The following is a 23838-nucleotide window of genomic DNA, read 5'->3' as shown; positions in this document are numbered from 1 at the left end:
ATGTGATACATGTTCAGATGGAAATTAATGATTTTAACTACTCATGACTAAGACTATAGTTGCTGTAATGTTATTGGGTATTTTAAGCAAGGAGGAGGAAAAGTAGTTTCAAAAAGAAAGAAAAGAGATGCTAGTTTGCTGATCGCAAAGTCATTTTATGTAATATTACAAATCATTGAGATTTAATTAATCTGTATATTGGAAACATGTGTTTGGACTCCCAACATTTAGTTTATAATAACCTTAACATAATTAATTTTCAAAGCGTGCAAACGGCTTTCTTTGAAAATGATCTGCAGCATCCATATTAATAATAAAACAAACCATGCTTTGCTATTGAATTAGGCATTTCCTTTGAAGTGAGTCCAGAGAAACGATATGCCGTCCTCAGTCATGTTAATTCTCTGATCCAAGGCTTATGGAAATATAGTGCAATTAGCTACATGCTAACAACCACCTTGCTGCACTTCCCAAAATACCAGTTCATGAAAGGCTCACCCAGAAGTCTGGAGCAGCACATTTCACTAGTGTGGCGGTCCTGTTTTGCAAATTAGTTGGCATTGTAACTATGGACCCTTTGGTTTTTCCTAGTCTTATCCCATTATCTATAGGGCTTCAGAGCAGACTAGTATAAACAGAATTCAATATTTTGAAGCATTGATGGTTTTCTTTGTGACAATGCACTTGTGTCTTGGTAGTAGTAATGTAATATATATATGGCACTGCCCCCAGTTCAGATAATGATGATTCTGTACATCCTTACCATCCCAGGGATGCTGAGATTCAGCAGCTGAGCATCTCTTGGCCCTCACTTTAGAATATCTAGCCGCCTTCTCTTGGCCAAGGCGCTTCATCCAGCCTTTGCTCTGGGAGCAGAGCACAGCTGTGCATTCTGAGGGCAAGGTCTTTAACCTCATGTGAATGGCCTGTGACATCACGTTGTACCTTAGGCAGCTGTGCCAAACATCGAGATGGAGAAGAGTTAAGCAACAGCCTTGTCTGAAAGAGATAACAGAACCAGTTTAAGCCAGCTATGCCTCTCTGAAGGAATAACCCAAACATCACGAACCTCCTTCTTGCTTCTTTTACACAGAGAAGCTTCCAGAACCTTCTTGAATTAGAATAGGAGAGATCTCTACACATCAGGTCAATACTTTCTGTACTAAGAAATGCAAACTGACACCCCCCCCCATTTATTAGGTGCAGGAAGTATTGATATGCAAAATACGTATATAAAAAACTTTGCATGTGCACCTTCCTTCTACAAAAATAAATCCTAGCCTTGTGTTGCTAGACCTGCAATTCACCAGCAGAAAACAGAGTTACCACCTGCTTCTATGACTAGCAGAAAGACATCCTGACAACTCAACCTTCTTAAACTAAATGTAGCCCTTCACATTATAAAACAAAATGCTACCTATGAAACCTGACACAGTTAAGGGAAAAAAGCAGGCTTTTATGCTTGTAGTCTATAACTTGTGGCCTTGCATAGAGAAAACTTGGTGTGTTACAGTAGGGTAAGCCGGAAAGGAATGTGTGGCTGTTATGCAGAAGTACTAGAGTCAAAATTCTTAAGTGACCACTAGAATCCAGGGCATTATCATGTTATTCTTTGTCTATAGCACTACAGAGCTGACCATAGAGTTCTTGTACTCCCCACCCCCCATTCCTCTCATGGCAATTATCCATTTGCTGGTTTAAAGGGAAAGACAAAGTCAGTTGGCTTCATTGTCCCAGAGATTAGTCAATATTGCTGGCCGCTAGGCTCCATTGCCCCTCTCATATTTTCCCAATATTGAGTAGCTGCTACAACTCCACATTTATTCTGAGCCCTGCAGTGGCATGCCATGATCTCAGGTGGGTTTGGGTGTCTCCTGGTAGAGAATCAGGAGATGGCTGGAAGCAGATTGCTGTTAGAGAGAACCTATAAGCTGAAATTGGAAATAGAACCATTGGTCAAGACTCATGTGTGTGCATCTCCATTCCATTAATAAAAATGACTGTAATTTTGTGATCAGAATTATCCTTTTTTTACCACTGATTTATCTGAGTCAAGATTAGTTAGGTCTGCATAATACAAATTCAATACAGAGCTGTATGTGCTTGATTACATGCTAATGATGTGTAAAGAAGTTCCTCTCTCGATTATATTTTCTAATTATTTCCTTCTATCAGTTTATCTACTACCAGAACTTCTATCAAAGTCTCTCTCTCTCTCATTCTAACTCATTCTTCTTCCACTTTGAATATAACATTCCTCTCAGTTGTATAACTATAGAAATTACTAATTTACTGTTGATTTAATAAATCTACAATGCCTTTATGCTATTCCCTTCAACATTTCAAATATGTAATCTCAGTGGTCTTTACACCAGTAGTCAAAATAAAAAAATTCCTTCCAGTAGCACCTTAAAGACCAACTAAGTTAGTTCTTGGTATGAGCTTTCGTGTGCATGCACACTTCTTCAGATACACTCCAGTGTATCTGAAGAAGTGTGCATGCACACGAAAGCTCATACCAAGAACTAACTTAGTTGGTCTTTAAGGTGCTACTGGAAGGAATTTTTTTATTTTGACTATGGCAGACCAACACGGCTACCTATCTACTACTTTACACCAGTACTGAGCCTAATATAATTTTCTGCCATAATCTGAGTATATTCTGAATTTTTTTTACTGGAGACTTCCCAGTTTATATCTGCTTCTACATTCACTCAGTTCTAATGACATTATATTGCCCTCTTCCTCTACAGTGGTTCACTGTTGTTTTCCACATCTACTTTAAGCTCACACCCCTTACATTTCAAGGCTTGCCATATCTTCATGCCTTCATGCCTTCATGCCTTCATTGTCTCTACCTATGGATGTGAATGTTTCTCAAGGAGGTATGCCTTATTGACCCTTGTTAAAACCACCTGAATGCATGAAGGCTATATTCAGATTAAGTTGTTTCATTACATATCCATTCCCTGAACCATCATCTTTAAAACGTTGCTAATAAATCCTCCTGACATAAAAACCAGTTGCATTTGAAGCTGATTTGGGGTTAAAGGTTGTCACGTTACAGTAGTTCAAGGCTCTTGGTAATGCAGCCCTCGACTACTATATTTTCTGCAATCTTAGTAGGACACCCTTCTCCCAAGCACTTTTCGAACTTAGCTGAAAGGTCCCTATGAACATCTTCCATTAGCCATGATTTACAGGTGCCCTTGTACCCTACAGCAGCAAGTTCAGTAAGTTTATTCCAGAATTTGATAGCTTGGATAAAGATAACAAAAGAAAACAGCTGCTGTCTGCTTGTAAGAAATATATTCCTTCTCGGCTAAGACCCAAGTTTCAGCTAGAAAAAAACATTTTTATTTTTTTTGGCAATGTTTTATTCCCATTCAATAAAAAAAGGTAATGACAGACACATAGTGAACCAAGTTGTGAATGTGTTGTGGTGATATGTAGTGTGTATTAGATCAAAATTATAAATTATAAAGAATCTCAGTGGTGCCTCGCAAGACGAAATTAATTCGTTCCGTGAGTTTTTTCGTCTAGCGAATTTTTCATCTTGCGAAGCACAGTGTCGGAAAAGTTTTGGAAAAGCTTCAAAAATCACCAAAAACCTCAAAAAAGGCTACCACACCGCGTTCTATGAGTTGCTCCTCGAAGTCAAATCACTACTGTATTAACGGTGTTAAGAAAAAGGAAACAAACTTGCAAGACGTTTTTGTCTTGCGAAGCAAGCCCATAGGGAAATTCGTCTTGCGAAGCAGCTCAAAAACCGCAAAACCCTTTCGTCTAGCGAGTTTTTTTGTCTTGCAAGGCATTCATCTTGTGGGGCACCATTGTATAAAGCTGGAAAGGACCACCAAGTCATGGAATCCAGTCCCATGGCCTCCACACCAGTTCTCTGCAGTTTAGACCACATCATTCAGTTCACTGGGAGAAAGAAAGAACAATGAAAGTGCACCCATGTCAGTGTACCTGGATGCACAGTTACCACCATGAGAAAATGAGGCAAACCACTCATTATAGAGCAAAGTCGATATAAAACCAAAATGGCTGATGGGGGAGGATGTTAGGTATAATACATGGGATTTCTTGTCCATAATGTATACAATTTTGCTAGAAGTGCAGTACAGCAGTGGATAGTATCAGCATCAACTGTGAGAGTTACTGTAGGCCAGGATTCTTTGGTAGTAAGAAACCATTTTGCTTATTTGATTGGACCGGCAAACAGTGGGAAAGCCATCTCAAGTAGAACATGCATGACATTCGAGACAAGGAATGCATTTTTTTCTTTTCAGAAAGCCACTGTCTGAATCAACAAGAAGTGAACATGAGATGCAGATGGGTCCCTAAAGTCATTAATTGAGCAATAGTAGGTTGTGCATTACTTTATTAAAATATAGCAGCTCTTAAAAAATTGTTCATTAATTTACTCATCGTATTTAGGAGCAGTGACATGTCTGTCTGCTGAGATTTCTTTAAGTTGACAGTTCTCAGGCGCTCCCCATAGATCAGCCTTCGTGGTTGGATTTTTAAATGGACTTAATTAATTCCACCCTATTATGAGAAAAACAGAGAAAGGATCTCTTGTGGGATAATTCTTGACCTCGGGCAATAGTGGAAGAATGCAACTTTTTGTACAATCATATCAAATAAATATAGTGTGAAATTTCATTGTTGGAGCTCTTATATTCTGTTATCTTCAGAAAATACCTAAAATGACCTATTTTTGACTAGGATATGATCTGCTGAAGCACTGTTATTGCACTAATTGCTGGGCCCAAATATGAAAAACCACAATTGGTATTTTCTAAATCTTTTCTCACGCTAAAGAACATATAATGTAGCTTACCTTCACAGGTTGCGGAAAGAGATTACCCTGGAATTGGATCACACGGTCCAGGTGCTTGGTCACAGAACCGCTATCTGCCACCTGAAAAATCCTGCCTGGTTTTTGGGACACCATCAAGCCCCATACTCAAACAGGGCCCATTCTTTGACTACCATCACTGTTACCTTGGCTGAGCAAGGTTCAGTTTTGTTAATCCTCACCCATCTGAGCTTAATAGCAAGGCACAACCATTGCTGCCTCAGTTTGGATTATTATGAGGAACAATATGCAGGCAAGAAATTCAAGGTTGCAAGTTAAGGCGCCTATTTTTGTAACTTTTGGCTTTAAAATGTAGGCAGATGCATTGCACTAAGGATTAGTTTTAATGTCTTACTAGTGCATTGTCCAACAGTGCCCCACTACTTTGCTTATGAAAGATGCACATGTAGATTGCATGTCCACGAGAGAATTCACTAACTTGCACAAATGTTATAAAATGAGACACTGTGGGCAACTGAAACAAAGAAAATCAGTGCAGCCTGAAAGCAATGTAAGCCCCTTTTTCTGACAGATTGAAAACAAGAAGCCATAATTGCCAACGTGGCTCACAAGGACAGTTTTCTTTGATCTATGTAATTTGCAGTCATGACCAAATATGCAAAGGGACCAATCCTTTTAAATAAAAGATCTTATAAATGTGGGTCGTTAGTTCTGAAAAATGCAAAAATATTTAAAAATATATATTACTTAAAGCATATTCTAGGCACAAGGTTAACAGTAAGGCAACTCTGATTTCATTTTACTTTTATAAGACTCAATTGGTGCCATTCACTTTCTTTATCAGAATGAGTTGAGTACATGAATCCAGTACCTTGATTTTTTATAGGCTTCCCCAGCTAAACAATTTCTTTCTTCTGAAGTAGACCCATTTTCATCTCCCCCTCCCCTCCCCCTCTCATGGGTGCGTGTTAATAATAATAATAAAATATAAAAGTACACACACACACAAAATTCAGTAACACCAGGATTTAAAAAATAGTCACCATTGCTATGCATGCAAATGTCTTCGAGAAATTGTGATAACATCCACTGTTTTGTTGTGTTTACCTATTATGGTATACATAATAATGTTTGCCTATTATCGCATACAAAAACATATATTTGGCATTCATGATGGGATTTGTTGTTCACTATTTACTCATTGTCACAGGAAATACTATTTTCATTCAAATTCTGAAATATACCTTGTCCCATTCTTCTGCCAAAGAAGGCTCCCAGAACAGCTTAGATCACCAAAACATTTTAATTTTTTAAAAATGCATGTCCTAACACAAAAGGAAAATATATTGGTAGGGAGGATGACATTGAACAAACTCAGATACAAGTTCTTCTCTTGACCTGCCAGGGTGGAAAATTAACCAAAATGACTGTACCAAAAATTTATGGCCTCTCAGCTGTGTGGATGGAGTGGCTTTTAACTACATGGCAGATGAAGGGCCTTAACTGAAGATCTTAAGGCATGGGGAAGTTGGAACGAGAGGAGGCAGGTTGGGCATCCGTCAGGAAGCAGGCTATAGACAAGAAATGAAATGAAATGGTCTAATGAATTTCATTTATTAGGGTGCATTTGCATGGGTGGAAGCTTGAAAGTTGCCTCACTGGAGTCAAGGCACGAGGGCAATGCTTCTCTCACCATTCATTCAGTTACTTGATGTTTCACTTTCAGATATTTGAAAATCGAAAGTTTACCTCAAGTCTGGCAAAAATAAAAGCATGAACAGTGGGTGGGTGAAAAGTGAACCTTGTTCTTCAGTCTAATTCGGCAAACAAATTACTCCCTACATTTTTAGTTTACACTTAAAAACAAAGTTCACAGAAGCATAATCTCAGCCTTTTCACCTATCAATTACCGTATTTTTTGCTCTATAAGACTCACTTTTTCCCTCCTAAAAAGTAAGGGGAAATGTGTGTGCGTCTTATGGAGTGAATGCAGGCTGCACAGCTATCCCAGAAGCCAGAACAGCAAGAGGGATTGCTGCTTTCACTGTGCAGCGATCCCTCTTGCTGTTCTAGCTTCTGAGATTCAGAATATTTTTTTTTCTTGTTTTCCTCCTCCAAAAACTCCTCTTGTGGTCTGGTGCGTCTTATAGAGCGAAAAATATGGTAACCCTTTCCTAGGAGGCTAAAGGACTATTTAGACCAGGGGTTGGCAAACTTTTTCAGCAGGGGGCCGGTCCATTGTCCCTTAGAACTTGTGGGGGGCCAGACTATATTTTGAAAAACGGAAGAATGAATTTTCATGCCCCACAAATAACCCAGAGATGCATTTTAAATAAAAGCACACATTCTACTCATGTAAAAACACGCTGATTCCCGGACCGTCTGCAGGCTGGATTTAGAAGGCGATTGGGCTGGATCCGGCCCCCGGGCCTTAGTTTGCCTACCTATGATTTAGACCTTGTGGGATGGGACTGTAGACGCTCAATCTGCCCCCACCACATTCATGCCTTCAGGAGAAAGTCTGAACAAGCCTACAGGCATCCAAACCATCCGCAGGCAGGCTTCGTCCTTCTCATCGCAGACCATGGTTATTGAACACAACCATGAATCCAGTTGATTATGTTCCTGCTCCTTTCTGTTTATCTGTTCATATGAACAGCTCAAGAAGCTAGGGATAGTTTGGGGAATAGCGCTTCTCTTACAGATCCTGCATCTGGAATGCTCTTTGATAATCTGCTAGCATAAAACACAAAGAGAAATACAATACATTTGAAAACAATACCTCCCAAATTGCCACACGTCCTTATTACGTTCTCTGACTTCTTTTCATTTTTCACTGACATTGGTTTAATTACTCCTAACAATGTTATCGCCGTTTTTAATTTGTTCTTTCATATTGCACTTACAGCTCAATTAATTCCAGTGACTTTGTTCCCCCTCTATTGTGTGCTTTAGATGTGTTTTGAAAGGTTAGACCTTGTCATGTTTTCTGAAAGGCTTTTGTGGTTGTGGGATATCAGCTAATTGCAGGACACACAACATGCAGTGACACAACAGTAAATGGAGGATGCAGGTTCTAAATTACCTTTAGTGAATACAATTGCTCTCTTTTATGTCAGATAAATATTTTATGCTGAAAGAGATCTGGAATATGGATTATTTTATTAAAGTGACTGGGAAGGATCAATCTGCTGTTGTGTGATTTCTATCCTACTAAGTTCAGTCAGCGTTTGCCTCCTATTTACTCTTTGATTTCCCCATGCTTTGGCTGACAACGTTTTACGATTTATGTTTATATTTATAGCTGGGATGAGGAACCAAAATGTGTCCCTCCAGGGCTTTCTCTTCCTAGCCATGCCTTCTCCTCAGGCCATGCCACTCACCAGCCTGGCTGCACATTCCTTGAGTGTCTTTGCTTGGCTGGAATGTATTCTCAAACCTTTTGCTTATTGAGATGTGGTTTTTGTGTGGCTGGAATGTAGCCTACTGTCCAATGGTAAAAGTAAAGTCTGTTGCCCCACCCACTTTTGCCTCTGGGCCCCGCCCACTCCTGACATGGAAGGTTCCCTGTAAAATAACGTGGCATTTGAGCTGAAGATATTTCCACCCCTCTTATTTATAGTATATTCTACTCCATAGCTGGGGAACCTGTGGCTTTCCAGATGTCTTGTCCCCACAGCCACAGCCAGCCTACACAATGGCCAGGGACAATGAGCACTGGAGTCTGGCAACATCTGCTCTGCTCAAGAGCTCAGGCCAGGTAATTTTATCCAATGAACAAAATTACTCTGACAGGCTCTTTATTGTTCCTTGCAGCTGCCTCCTGTTAGCACTTCGATTTCTCCCTACTTTGCCTGACTTCATTTTACAATTTTAGTTGGTATTCATAGCTGGAGTGGGAACAGAAACTCCAGGTGAAAATATGGTGTGGGTTATTTTGAGTCAAATGACGGTGACATCTACAGTCTGTAGACATCTATAGACATCTACAGACTTCAGGGAATCTGACGCCCCTCCCTCATGGCTGGCTGCCAGAAATGGGAAAACAAGAAGTTCTTACCAAGATATTTTGTTCAATATTCACAGAGAGAGACGTAGGATATCGCCTCTTGGATAATGGCATTGCTCCAAGTAAAGTCCTACCCCCTCCATCTCTCCTATTAAACGTCATTCCTATGTTGGCTAACCTGTGCTTTCTGCCTCTGAGCTTTCTGTTCTACTACCCTCAATGTCCACCGGGACCTGGAGGGGGGGGTCTGGCATGCTTTCCAAAGACACTGAGTCTGTCAGCTGTCTCTCCCCTGGTGCTGCTTCTTCCCCCTTCTCCTCTCCCAATATTTCCTCAGCTTCTCCCCTCTGCAGCCTCTGAACTGTGACCTTCTGCAAACCACTGCTGTAAATCTATACTGTCTTCCTCTTCCACCATTCCTCCTCAGTCCAGCCCCTGACAGGTAGCAACTAAATTGAAAATGAAGCAAGAAGATACTTCAGCCCTGCTTCCTTGGTCACTGCTAGTGGCATGGATTTGGGGGAAGGGTTTAACAACACGACATCTTCTACAGGAGATAATTATAGGGAGGGTTGTTAATTCTACAATTCTCCTTTTTTCACACCAACAGGTAACATTAATTTTAACAGAACGAGCTCTCTTTATTTGAGGCATCCACCTGCCAAGTAGCAACACTTATTGGATGACTGTCACCTTTGAGCTGCATAGTGAGAGATAATCTTAGTATCTTCCTGATTATTGAAGTGTCTGGCAAGAAGGATCCCCTTTTTGAGAAAAATAAATATTACTGGAGCAAGGGGTGCCAACTTGAATAAAATACTTTGTGTGTCAAGTAAGCCCTGTCCTGCATAATTGATCACATGATGCAGTGCACAGACACCATTTGAATCAACTTTGGGGTCCCAGCCCCCTCAAATATTTTATTGAGGGGCCAAAGACCCCTCGGCCCCTAGGAGTTGGCTCCTCCTATGTGCTAGAGAGTTAAATCTAAAAGAGTCTGCTGTGACAATACAGATCAGGGTAGGCATCGTCGTGCCCTCCAGATATTGTTGGACTATAACTCCCATCATCCCTGGCCATTGGCCATTCTGACAGCAGATCTGTCCTAGCATCTGTGAGTCAGGGGATCAAACCCCTTTAAAAACAAACAAACAAAAAGCTTAATACTCTACTGATGAAGTACATGGGGAAAGAACCATGCAATGATAACAGATCGTATTCCCCTTCAGAAATGCAAGGTGTTGAATGGTTCTGTTTTCCAGACGGGGTAATCTATGAAATGTTTTCTCTCTGTTAATGTGGAGTTGGGAAGAGACAGCAAGTCTGCTTCTTTCCACAAGAGCACCACTGTGCTCCATGGTCATTATGCCGTCCTGCACTCAAATAGATTTGACCTCTTCATGTCTGAAGACCACTTATTCCGGAGCACATTAACTTGGCATCAGAGATTCTGCTCTGGTACCTGAATGCTAATGCCAGCCAATCTATTCTGGAGCGTAAACTGTAAATGTAGCATCTTAAGTTGCTTGGGAAAGGGGTCCTTTTCCCCTTCGGAGTTTTAAGGACAATGGGTTGAAAAATTATTTCAGCTCTTCACTGTGGTGTTTTGTAATAGAGAAACTCCTGTTTTCCATCTTATGAGTCAATGCCCTGCTCTTCCTCAAAAGAACAGATGTTGGGAAGTAGCTTAGGTCTGGCAAAAGACCCCATAGCCAGCTGTTTCATTGCCTATAATTACAGCCGTAATAAATGAATCATTTCCTTTGGAAGGCAAGTGTTGGGGGCTGATCACACCATTATGAGCATTAGGAGTTCTGGAAATCTTCCAGTGGTGTCTACTTTTGGAAAGAGGACTGAGAATTTTGAAAAGAAGGAGGGTGGTTATAAAAAAAATATGATGATTTTTAAAATTTATTTTAAGAATGATAAAATCTCTGTACAAATTAGTTGGGTTTATTTGTTTTGCCAAGGATAAGGTATGCAATATGGACTAGATGCTACTGTGACATTAGTTTCTTGTTCTTCCTGAACAAAAGGGATATTTAACTGTTCATTGCAGGCTACATTATGATATAGTCATTGCTCTTCAGCAAACTCTAAGCTGCACCTCACTTTATAGGACTGAATATAACATAGCAGAAAGAGTTCTCACCCAAATTCTTTATTGTCCCCAACACAAATAACAATTAGAGCAGATGTAAGCATTACTGGTTGTGCCGGCTGGGGAGAAAGGAGTTGAGGTCCAACATTATCTGGAGTTGAATCCATCTGTTCAGGTATACATTGGTGCATGGATGTAATTGCATAAATTCTGTATTTTAGGGAAGATGCATGTCTTCAATTCTGGAAAAATGAAGTATGTATGAATAGGGAACAAATGAATGGGAGAACAATAGACAAAGTTGGATGAGTCTGAATGGGGACCCCACAAGAAAACCAAAACAGTATTGCTTCTCTCAATTGATTTTGCTTGAGGTCATTATTAAGTTTTCTAGAGTAAGAAGTGACTAGATGGGTGATATCATCTATATATAAAGCTAAAAATAATGTTAAATGCTCAGTTCCAGTGTAGATCAATATGTATATGCTTGAATTTGGGAGATTTGGGTTCAATTTCACGTCTCCCATGGACTTATTCTACAGCCTTGAGCAAATCACCCTTTTTTAGTACTGAAAACATCAACTGGTGATAATCTCTATGGCACAGGGATGTTACAAAGCTCCAGTGAGCACATAGTTCAAAATATAGCAGTGTTTTCAGCCTTGAGATTCTGACCCACAATAATCCTGCTTAAAAAACAATTCAGTGTTTCATGTTTAAAAATTTAAACTAAGTGTTTTATATGCACTTGCTTGCTAAAGGTTTATTCCCATCTATTCTGTTTCATTTATAATTCTGAAGCTAGCATTTCTTTCATTTTTCAAACACTTCCCGCAGTCACAGTCTGGTAAGAAATCTCCTATGTTAACACCTCTGTTAATCACCTCGGCAGTGCTCTGTAAATTCTAATCTGCCATGGTTTATCTAATTCCTTTGTTACTATGGAATGGTATTGATCAAGGGCTTATTTGTGTGTGTTCTTTCTTTTGCTTGAATAATGTGGGTAATTTGATTTTGAGTTCCGACAGAGAGTTTTTCGATTTATGGATTTTCTATCAGGTAAAGCTAATGCCAAATATTCAAAACAACAAGCTTCCTATCTTCCAAACTGAGAGTAAAAATGAATTTGAGTTTCTGTTTGTTTGGGCCCAAGAATGCTGCATTTTAGATCTGTGGCAACAGATTTTTGAGCCGGAGGAAAAAAAGCAACATTTTACACTGTTGCTATAAAATTTACAACTAACATAATCGCTCATGTTCTAAACTTATATATTTTAAGCACCTGATAAATGTGGCGGTTCTTAGTCCAGTGCCTGGTAATTATTGAGCGACACATCTACTGTCATGATATAAATTCCACATGGTTGAAGGTCTTGTGTTTATTTCTCATGAAATTGGCTTGCTTTGGTGGGCAGATGTACTGGAGACCCATATTCACATATTTGGCTGCTATTCCACCACTGAGGTTTCAAATTCCCCATACTGACATTACTAAAAGCCAGAGCTTTGCAAGGATCATAAAGGTTGGTCTCGCTCTTGATGGGCTTCAGCATAGATTTGGCTCACCTCCACAACTGCACTCTTCTGAGGCCTAAGAAGGAAATGCAACTTTTGTGTGAGCAATTCTATAACTGTTGCAGAATACGGGGCCGATTCACACTTCTCAGCAGTGAGGTGGGTGTGGAGGAACTTCTCTGTAGCCGCTTCCCATGTCAACGTAGTAATGGAGGAATGACTTGGGAAGGACCACCACAATGTGCAAGTCACATTCGCGCTGCAGGACATTAGGCTCCAGCATGTTACTGGAGTGGGGTGGGAACAAGTCAAAGGAAATTACTCCCATATGCATACCTTCTAACTTTTATTTGATGAAATAGGGACATTCTCTTCCACATCAGGAAGCTTCTCCCACATTTGATCTCACCACACACATTGATGTCATATACATATACAGTACGTTTCCGAGCACAATTCAAAGTGTTGGTGCTGACCTTTAAAGCCCTAAACGGCCTCGGTCCAATATATCTGAAGGAGCGTCTCCACCCCCCATCGTTCTACCTGGACACTGAGGTCCAGTGCTGAGGGCCTTCTGGTGGATCCCTCACTGTGAGAAGCCAAGTTACAGGGAACCAGGCAGAGGGTCATTTTGGTAGTGGCACCTGCCCTGTGGAACACGCTCCCACCAAAGAGAACAACAACTACCAGACTTTTAGAAGACATCTGAAGGCAGCCCTGTTTAGGGAAGCTTTTAATGTTTGATGCATTAGAGTGGCTGGGGAGGCCTGGCCAGATGGGCAGGGTATAAATAATAAATTATTATTATTATTATTATTATTATTATTATTATTATTATTATTATTATTATTTACACATCTACATTGGTCACCTTGAGCCAGTGACTGCCTCTCCACTGCAGTGGCAGAGCAACCCCCGACGGCGCTTGGGAAATCTTAAATTGTTGAGCTTCTTTTATGGCAGCTGGCCACCAACTTCAGGGATGGGAAATGGCTCCACCCCCTGAAACGCCCAGCAACTGCCGTGATTCCTCAAGCTTCCCTGCAGCCCAGAATCCCAACCCCCTACACAGCAGCCACTGTGTGGCAGTACAGACCCCTGTGGCACCCTATCCCCCCAGTGCCCAGTGCAGACCACCATCCCCTGCCGCTGGCTAGCTACGCTACTGCTCCACTGAACCTGACCTACAGGACTGTTGTAAAGAAAAAATGTGCGAGGGAAAGGATCAGGTACAACACCTTCCGAGGATAAATGGAATGAAATAAAATTCAAGCTGTAGCTGCCTTGAGCCCCTGTCAGGAAAAAAGGGATAAAATGAATGAATGAATGAAGAGAGAAACTTTGAGAATAATCAGGAACATAGGTAAAGGTAAAGGGACCCCTGACCGTTAGGTCCAGTCGTGACCGACTCTGGGGTTGCGGCGCTCATCTCACTTTATTGGCCAAGGGAGCCAGCGTACAGCTTCCGGGTCATGTGGCCAGCATGACTAAGCCACTTCTGGCGAACCAGAGCAGCGCACGGAAACGCCGTTTACCTTCCTGCCGGAGCAGTACCTATTTATCTACTTGCACATATCAGAGCGTAAATCCTATTGAACTCAGTGGGACTTAGATCTGAATAAAAATCCTTAGGGTTGCAAAGTAAGGCTGCAGAGTCTTTACCCAGTTACCTGGGAGTAAGCTCCATTGATTATGGCGGGACTTACTTCTGAGTAGACAATATAATAAGGCTCAGTTTACTAATAAGGGAATAAACGCCCCACACATTTCCTAAAAACTGGCTGGCTGCTGAAGCATTGCAACGAAAGAATTTAAATTGGATTGGTTACATTTTCCTTCAAAATTATAGGAAGGGCTTCGTATGACAGCTTTACCATTTCTTTCCTTTGGTGTACGGAGATTTTATTTTCAGACACTTACCTTATTCATTTATTTATTTCAGTACACCCACCCACCCACCCACCCACGCACTTGATTGTAGGGGGGAAAAAAACTTAAAGCAGTTTAGCAAAAACAACAACAAGCCACAAACCCCTTATAGATGCTTATCTGGGAATAAGAACATAGTAAGAGTGTTGGAACAAAGGCCCGTCTAGTCTGGGAACTGTTTCTCACTGTGGACAACCAGATGTCAATGGGAAGAAGCCCACAAGCAGTTCCCCTGTGATGGGTCTTCAGATGTATGTTGGAACTTAATAGGATTTACTTGTGGAATAGCCATGTTTAGGGTTGAATTCTAAGTTATGAGTTGCTTATTCTTATTCACATACTCTATGATTTACTTTATTTTTTAAAGATGATCATTTACTTAGCTCATCAAGAAAGGTTGTCATTGATCAGTCAAAAGTTGGTTGCCAAATTGGTAACAGGGTAGTCTAAGACATTCCAAGACACACACATGTCAAGTGATTGTCGGACTGAATTAGTCAACCACAATGAGGAAATATTACATTAAGATAAATGATTTAGAGTTTTTGTTTGTTTGTTTGAAGGGAAAAAAATATGCCTTTGACATTATTTTTCAAACCAATAAACTGCTTAATGACCAAAACAGTTTGAATCATGGCTTATTTCATGGTGTGTCTTTTCAAACAGAGTTCATTATTCAAAGAGTGACTCTGTCCTGCCGTTATCCATAGGGTGTCTGTTTGGATATCTTAATTTCCCTGTAGCTTGAATTATTTTGTATCTCATCATCTCTGGAAAAGAACTGTAGAACTAATCTTGATGCCTGTCAAATAACTGGATTTTTCTGACAATTGCATATTTTGCCAATATATTTTAACACAAAGGAGTAATTGCATGGCTTAGGCAAAGATACAGTTGTTGGTGAACTATGAACCTCATCCTTCATTTCCTAAAAACATTCCTTATTCTTTATGCATAATTAAACAGTACAAAAGATTGAATTCCTCCCCCCTGCCCACACAAATAATCCTGTTATTCTTTCTGGAAATATATACTGTATGCCGAATCAACATGCAAAAAGATTGGATCTGTAATTTGCTTTTAGGAAGTGAAAGATAGAGCCATGTCATATGAATTAAATATTGAGGCGCCTGTCAGTCCACTGTCCAAAATATGGCTCTCTTTTTTAAAAATCCCATTTCCTATGGCATAAGGACAGCAAATGGAAGATAAATAATTGAAAGTTTGTGAGCTTTGTTTTCTTTTTAACACGTTTTTATGGCCTTTGTGACATTTGCTTGTTTTAAATCTCAGATGCTGACAAATGGGGGGCAAATTTCATTCTCTTATCCCTGCATGGTCCTAATTCCATGTTTACTGAGATAATGGGAGACCCAGAGGTGGGAAAGATGGATGCTTATTCCTGTCCACGTAGACCAATTTGATTTAGGCATCATGGTTCTAGACCAGGGGTAGGCAACCTAAGGCCCGTGGGCCGGATGCGGCCCAATCGCCTTCTCAATCCGGCTCGCGGACGGTCCAGGAATCAGGGTGTTTTTACAGGAGTAGAATGTGTCTTTTTATTTAAAATGGATCTCTGGGTTATCTGTGGTGCCTGCCTGGTGTTTTTACATGAGTAGAATGTGTGTTGTTATTTAATATGCATCTCTGGGTTATTTGTGGGGCATAGGAATTTGTTCATTTCACCCCCCCCCCAAAAAAAGTATAGTCCGGCCCACCACATGGTCTGAGGGATGGTGGATCGGCCCACAGCTGAAAAAGCTTGCTGACCCCTGCTGTAGACCTTAATATGGCTCCACTAGCGGTGTTTTTGAGCTCGAGCTACACACACACACACACACACACACACACACAGGCTTTCAGTTATGCATTCAAACTGTTCAGGGGGAATCATTTGCAAGTGGAAACAAGGGCTTAGAGAAAGGGTTGAGGTGAGTTTCCTGCCTGCATGTTCTTCCCACTCAGCTCATGCATTAGCACTGTGAGATGCAAATGAGGATGGATGGGATGTTTTTAATGTCTTTCCTCTTGGTTTTAATGTTATCTATGGAGGTAAAGGTAAAGGACCCCTGGATGGTTAAGTCCAGTCAAAGGCGACTATGGAGTTGCGGCGCTGATATCACTTTCAGGCCCAGGGAGCTGGCGTTTGTCCACAGACAGCTTTCCGGGTCATGTGGCCAGCATGACTAAACCGCTTCTGGCGCAATGGAACACTGTGACGGAAACCAGAGCGCATGGAAACACAATTTAACTTCCCGCCACAGCAGTACCTATTTATCTACTTGCACTGGTATGCTTTCAAACTCCTAGGTTGGCATGAGCTGGGACAGAGCAACGGGAGCTCACCCCATTGCGGGGATTCGAACCACCGACCTTCTGATCAGCAAGCCCAAGAGGCTTAGTGGTTTAGTGATTATCTATGTAGGGTTTGGTTGTAAGTTGCTTTAGTTTGCCCTGGGCAAGATAAAGTGACTGACAAATTTAATAATAAATAAATAAACAAACAAACCTTGTGTTTCTCTGAAGATCTAAAATAGTGTTATAGTAGACTAGAACCTGGGAGACCAGGAGTCAAATTACTACTTGGTCATGAAGCTCACTGAGTCCTCTTAGGCCAATCACTGCCTCTTAATATAACTTATATCACAGGATGTAAGAAAGTTAGGATAAATTGGGGAGCGGGAGTGTTGTGTATGCCACTTTGAATTCCTTGGAACAATGGTGAGATAGGAAAGTAGTACTAAATAACATTCCTAGAGTAGTTTAACAATCAATTCCACTCCCCTGGGTGTTGTACCTATGGGAGGGGAATAGTGGTGGTCTAACAACTTTCTGGACCCTAAATAGACTACAGCTCCCAGAATTCTTTGGCGGAGAAGTCACGACTGCTTCAAGTGGTATCATAGTACTTTAAACATAGGGTGTGAATGTCGCCCAAATCTGGCTCTGAAATGTTGTAGCGATTAAATGCATGTACAATAACTAAAAGGTAACCTTGCACATTCATTATTATCCCTTCATCCTCTCCCTCTCCTATGGCATTTCTGGCAGATTCTGGCAGCAGGTTTTCGCAAGCAATTATTTATTAGAAGCTGCCATTCCCTGAGCAGCTTGGAAATAAGAAGTAAGGATGGCGTTCGGAATTGTGCAGCAAATGGGGTTCAGTGAATATCCCATAATAGAATGTTGGCTACATCAATAATTGATAGCAAGGCTGCCGTTCTCTTTGGCTCCAATTAGCAGGGCAGTTTTAGAGACTTGGAATGTTCATATACTGACAGCATCAGTTTCATAATCAGTGTTTGGGGGAAAAATCACTCTTAATTTATTATCTTTAACTGCTTCTAATGGTTTTTAACTGTTTTCCCTGATAATTTTTATATTTCCTGCAAGCTGCTTAGAGGTTTTTATCACGATATATCGATTCTGTTCAATAAATAAAACAGAAGGTCACCCTAAATGCCTAGGCGAATAATGTTTTCACTCGATGGCATAAAACTCTTCTGCTGTCTGAGCTTGTAGGGATCGTTTTCAACAGTTGCGGGGCCACCACTAAGAAAGCTCTGCTGCTTTCATTCCCCCTCTGCATCCCTTCTGTGAAATGGTAAAGGTAATTAGTTATCAAGCAGAATTTTTGTGGAGATAAATCAAGGGTTATAAAGCATTTCCAGTGCTTCAGGTATAATGTGAGTTCTATATCAACCCCAAAACACCAGAAATAGGCCATTTTAAGGCCTATTTGCAGTGCAAATTAGAGATTTGAGATTCCTTGCCTCTTCCTCACCCAAAAGGAAAGTAGTGCCCAACCTGGTGATAACAGAATAAATGAGACAAAGAGGGAGCTGCTGCCCAAGATAGGAAAATAGGTGGTAAGGGAACACCTAGCTATTTTAAATGAAGTCAAATCTCAAGGGCCTGATAAGCTGCACCCAAGGGTACTAAAGGAGCTTGTAGATGTAATCTCAGAGCCTCTGTCTCTAATATTTGAGAATTCTTGGCGGACAGGTGAGGTCCCTGAGATGGGAGGCAGGCAAATGTCCCCATTTTCAAAAAGGGGGAGGAGGGAGAAGACCCAGGTAACTACTGACTGTTGAGCTTTATGTTGATACCAGGAAAGTTCCTAGAACAGATAATTAAACAGTCAGTCTGTGAGCACTTAGAAAAGGATGCTGTAAAACCCAGCATGGGTTTGTCAAAAACAAGTCATGCTAGACAATTCTCTCTCTCTCTCTCTCTCTCTCTCTCTCTCTCTCTCTCTCTCTCCCCTTCTGTCTCTTTTGATGCAGTTAAAAGCTTGGTAGATCAGGGGATGCTGTGGACACTACTGTAGGTTGCATCAATAAAAGTCTAGTGATAGTACCGCTCTATTCTGTCTTGGGCAGACTACAGCCAGAGTCCTGTGTTCAGTTTTGGGCAATTTAAGAAGGATATTGAAAGCTGGAATGTGTGCAGATGATCAGGGGTCTGGAAACCAAGATTGGTGAGGATTATTTGGAGGAGTTGGATTTGTTTAGCATGGAAAACAGGAGACTGAGAGGAGATATGGTAGCCATTTTCAAATTTCTAAAGGGCTGTCACATAGAAGATGGAGGAAGCTTGTTTTCTCCTGCTCTGGAGGGTAGGACATGAATGGCTTCAAGTTACAAGAAAGGAGATTCTGACTAAACAAGAACTTCCTGATGGAAAGAGCTGTTCGACGGTGGAACAGACTACAGTGGTGGACTCTCCATCACTGGAGGTTTTTAAGCAGAGGTTGCATAGCCGTCTGTCATGTATAATTTAGCTGAGAGCCCGGCAATGCAGGGGGTTCAACTAGATGACCCTGGTGGTCTCTTACAGCTCACAATTCTATGAGTCTGTGATTCTAAATCCCTGCTAAAATTCATATGTTCCACCATTCTTCGGTTCTCGATGGCTATTATAAACAGTTGTTGATGCTTCATTTCAACTATATAGGTGCACAGTCAGGACCTTGACAACTTTTAGTAACAGTTTAATATTGAACCAGTGACCTAATTTCATATCTTTCCCCCCAATGCATGGGCCTATGGCCGCAATAAAAACTTCTTCTCTTTCCCCCCAATTCTAAACCTTTGAGTCACCCATACTCATAGAAAACCTGTTTAGGTTATTACAGCTGACCTTTCTATCTGTTTGTAAAGAATAATTGATTCATTTAAATCAACAGAAGTTTGCTTTACAGTGTGAGAAATCAATACACACAGGGCTGAATGTGATGCTTTCTCACAAACATAAAAACCCTAGGTGAGTATCAAGTAAACCTTTTTTAAAAAAAGCTGCATTATTTTTGTTAGAAATCAATGGGATGCTGAAACGGGTGAATCAAATACACAAATTGATTTCAATCTGTGAAACTGGAACTGAGAATAATATTGTCAGGCATAGCATTTCAGAAAGAGATCCATGAATATTTAGGATGTTGTGGGCACAGCTACCCTAGCATGATCAGGAAGTCGTCTCACAGTGCAATCCCATCTCTGTTCAGAAGTAAACCCTAGTGAGTTCTGAAAACGTATATAGAATTGCAGAATGTATTCAGCCTAGATAAATACAAATAAAAAAAACAACACACACGTTGTCATAGATTTGGAGGAGACTCCCCTGAACCCTAGAAATTAATAAATGATAGGATTTTTATTATTTGGGATGTGAAGATATGCAAGCTGCAGAGGAATTCCTGGGCTAGTCTATGTAAAACAATCTAGCCAAGGTAGGGCCATTAAGAAACAATACGTTAAGGGCCATTGGCAATGAAAGAGAACTGTCCTGCTCCCTGGCCCTGAGGTGTGAACAGAGACTGAGAATTTGGAAGGTTGCCAGTGTAACTGGGTGTGAGGTGACAGGAAAAGAATGTTTTTAGCAAAGTATCTTAAAAAAAAGAAGGAGGGAGAGAAAAAAGACTGGGATCCATCTTGGGCAGGTGGGCTGAAGGCTGACTGGGAGAGATGCCTTTGACTCCAGGGCTTCACTGCTGTGAGGGACAAGCCCCTCTTGAAATGACCATGCTGTAAAAACTGGACTCTCTCCATGTGCACTGAAGGTGTAAATAGGTGAATAAACCGTACTCCTTAAAGCTACGACAGCCTCCGCCATGCCTCAGTTCTCCAAAGGAACACCGACCCAAGTTCCTTGATCAGCAGACAACTTGTTAAACAAATGTGGTGTGTGTGTGTATTTTTGCTGATTCCCACTTTATACCCCTGAACTTTCCCCCAAATCTGCAAGGGGACTAGCATGGTACAGTAGATTGAAGTTGAGGCTGCATGAGGAAGCAGGGCTGGGAGATACACAAAAATGGGCTTTGCTTCCCTGGATCAAACTGCCTTCCATGAATGGGGCAACCCCACGGATGCTTCACTGAGATTATAGCATTTCATGATAAAGTCATTTTTTAATATTTGAATATATGGATAAATCAAATAATTTTTTGATTAAGCATTAGCTTTTGTTTCGTGAAGGAAATGCTCATTCCGTTAAGCACATCCCTGATATTCACAGCTCTTCTGGTTTAGCAAATGGGTGTTTCCGTAATGTGGCCTGCTGCACTCTCTGTGCATTAATACAGAAATCCAGAGTTCTTATATCAAAGGAATAAATAAGCAAAACTCGGTGGCAATTATTAAAATTTCATGCTCACAAATTGGTGCTTAGATGACAGCTGAAAAAGCTGACATCTGTTTGCGCTTACATTGGAATCCATTCCTACATATTATTTTCTTGCAGATGGTTGGGCCTATAAACAGCATTTGAAAAAGGCACATCATGCAGCAATTTGCATTTTTATTTTATGGTAGCTTGACAAAGAAGCCAAGTGTTTCTAAGCATGATATAAAATTATGTTCTCATTATCTGTGAATAATTCACCATTGTTATTCCCTCCTAAAAATCAGCAACAAATTCTAATTAGTGTTTGCCAAAATTTTTGATTTATTTTCAGTTGATATTAGCATAGCACTAGTATCAAATTGGTGTGGGATCAGAATGAGCCCTAAAGTCACTAAATTGTTTTCTTTATGTGCTGCTGACAGAGTTAGGGCAGATTCAGTTTTAACAGCAACACTTATATTGCAACATATCAAAGCTCTAGTCTGATAAGAGCATATAACTAAAATAGTATAATGAAATGAGAACATCAGTTTGAGAAATTTGTGTGGAGATAACCTGGATTCCCAAACTAAGCAAACAGTACCCCCAGGATGTCACTAAGAAAAACTGATGAACCCCTCACCTTCTGGAGTTTGCTAGATGGATGAAGTTTTCATTTCTGTTTTTACAGAAAACTGTGCTTGTTGACAGAATAATCAAACACTGTGCTACCACAAATTACATAGGTGATAGTGAACATTGTGGCCAGTCCTACCATTGGGCAGAATGAGACAGATGTCTCAGGCAACAGATACTGAAGGACATGGACCTACAACAAGGTGTTGTTATGTCAGCCCGGCAACCAGCCCTGTACTTCCCAAAGCTAGCCTGGTAGCCTAGGGCGTGTCTATCTCAATATGACTTTGTATTTGTATGCACAGTAGCTATGAAAACACCCCAATCTTTATTATCTGGAATTAATCAGCATGTGAACATGTATAATTCTTTTTTCACCAAAACCTTTAGTTTAGAAACTAGGATCTGAAATCCGTTAAAAAGAACCCCTTGATAAATCTAGGGCAATTTCCTTTTCTTTTTGCATGTATGGTGCAGAGTCTGTCATTTCCATTCATGATAGCCGTGACTTACTCTGAAATAAGTCATTCTGAACCAAGGATTGGCTCCCCAGCAAATGCGTGGCATAGGATTACAATCTTGGAGATGCCTTGTCCTGAATACAAATAGTCATTTTAATTCTCCAATATCAGAGAGAAAGGCAGCTGCTTTCATATTTTCATGCCCTACATCCTGCACATTTAACAAAGTTGCTGCTTTTGTGCTGAAGTTACCATTCCCTTCTCAGACTTATTTTTTTGTCCATGATATTTATTGGGTGGGTGCTGTGAGGTGGGAGATGCGGACACCCAGACTGCCAATGTCATAGTTTTTAAATCTCAAAGGACTGTAGAGCCCTAAGGATTCAGAGATGTCTAAAGCTTTGTCAAACAGGGGCTTTTCTCTGGGTAATATATACTGAAAATGAAAAGCTGCTCAAGGCTTCAGGGTGCTAAGGATGGGCTCCTTTTAAACGAGGGCATGTCATCAGCACTATTTTTTAAAAAAATGAATCATAAAAGTGAGTGCTTTGGCCCTCTCTGCCACTTCAGAGGACTTGACACGAGCTGGTTTTGTAGTTAAAATCACCTTTAGCCGAGTTGAAAGAGCACAGAGGTGCATTAGAAATTCAGCAAGCAGCTTGGGGGAGAAAAATCCTTTCAATATGTATAGATTTCATTTTATCCCCCATAAAAAAAGAAGAGAAGAAACCCACTTTGAGTGACTATCAAAGACATGGTTCAAAGAAAAGGATGAGAGTAGATGGGTCATTTGGCTATAACCAGTAAATATTTCTATATGAAATATAAATGGCATTAGGCAACCTGATGCTAAAAGCAAGCATCCATTTGCAAATGTTCTACATGGCAGACACATTTCGGGGATGATTGCTGAGTATATTTAAAATTTCCTCATTCTTAAGAGCAACATAGCTTCTCACTGTAGTTTCTGCTTTGCACATGGAACTGTTTCATGGAAAGCATATCTGATTGTAAGTGACCACCTGCTATTATTATGGAAGAACCCATTCAAAGCAGAAGAAAATTGACCCTTCCACCCTATACTAGTTACAACATTGTCTTACATCAAATGTAACTAAGGGACTCTATGATCTGAAAAGAGACATTGCACGTTCTTTTGTAATTCAAGAAAATCTTGAATAAGAATTTAATAATAGTAGCAACAACAACAATCCCAATAAAACAATAAGATGCCCAGCACATTTTGGTTGATGACACAAATGCCCTCAGGGGCGCAAGTTGAAGATCTGATAAAGATCCCTCTTCCTCGGTGCCATTTTGAGACTTTTCCTCCTCTTTTGCCTGCCCAAAAACTCATTGCCACAATCGGGATACCTAGATTAAAAAAAGAAAAGCCAAGTATCTAGAAATACTGCCTGATTAAATTCTGAAGTATCATAAAAGCCACATCTGTTGCTACCATTCCGTGATGCAATATTACTAGGGGAAGATGGCTAGAATAGAAATAATGAACCTAGATTAAAGGCAAACTATTCATCACATACTTCAAGCAACCTGATATTAAAAATCTAATATGAATCCTCCCTGGCAGTTATATATACACACATAAACACGCCTGTGGTACTTCTTACCCTGTTCTAGCTCTGCTTAGACCCACTTTACGTTTTGTAAAGGGATCCTGGAACAAAACCCTGAATGTTCTGCGTAAAATGCCATAGGTGTTTCTGAATGTTCTTAGAGTGCTCTCCAGCAG

General features: G+C 40.6%; 1 protein-coding gene across 1 annotated transcript in view; it reads left to right on the top strand.

Moving 5' to 3' along the window:
* Positions 1 to 4671, top strand: part of LOC308596978 (uncharacterized protein) — a 68432-nt gene extending 63761 nt beyond the window's left edge. The window contains exon 15 of the mRNA XM_081212417.1: positions 4296 to 4671. The gene's annotated coding sequence lies outside the window, so the exon portion shown is untranslated. The remainder of the gene's footprint in view (positions 1 to 4295) is intronic.
* Positions 4672 to 23838: the final 19167 nt, after the last annotated feature.

Source organism: Podarcis bocagei, assembly GCF_964188305.1.
Source record: "Podarcis bocagei genome assembly, chromosome: 11".
NCBI classification, from domain to species: Eukaryota; Metazoa; Chordata; class Lepidosauria; order Squamata; family Lacertidae; genus Podarcis; species Podarcis bocagei.
This window is presented reverse-complemented; position numbering and strand designations above follow the sequence as displayed.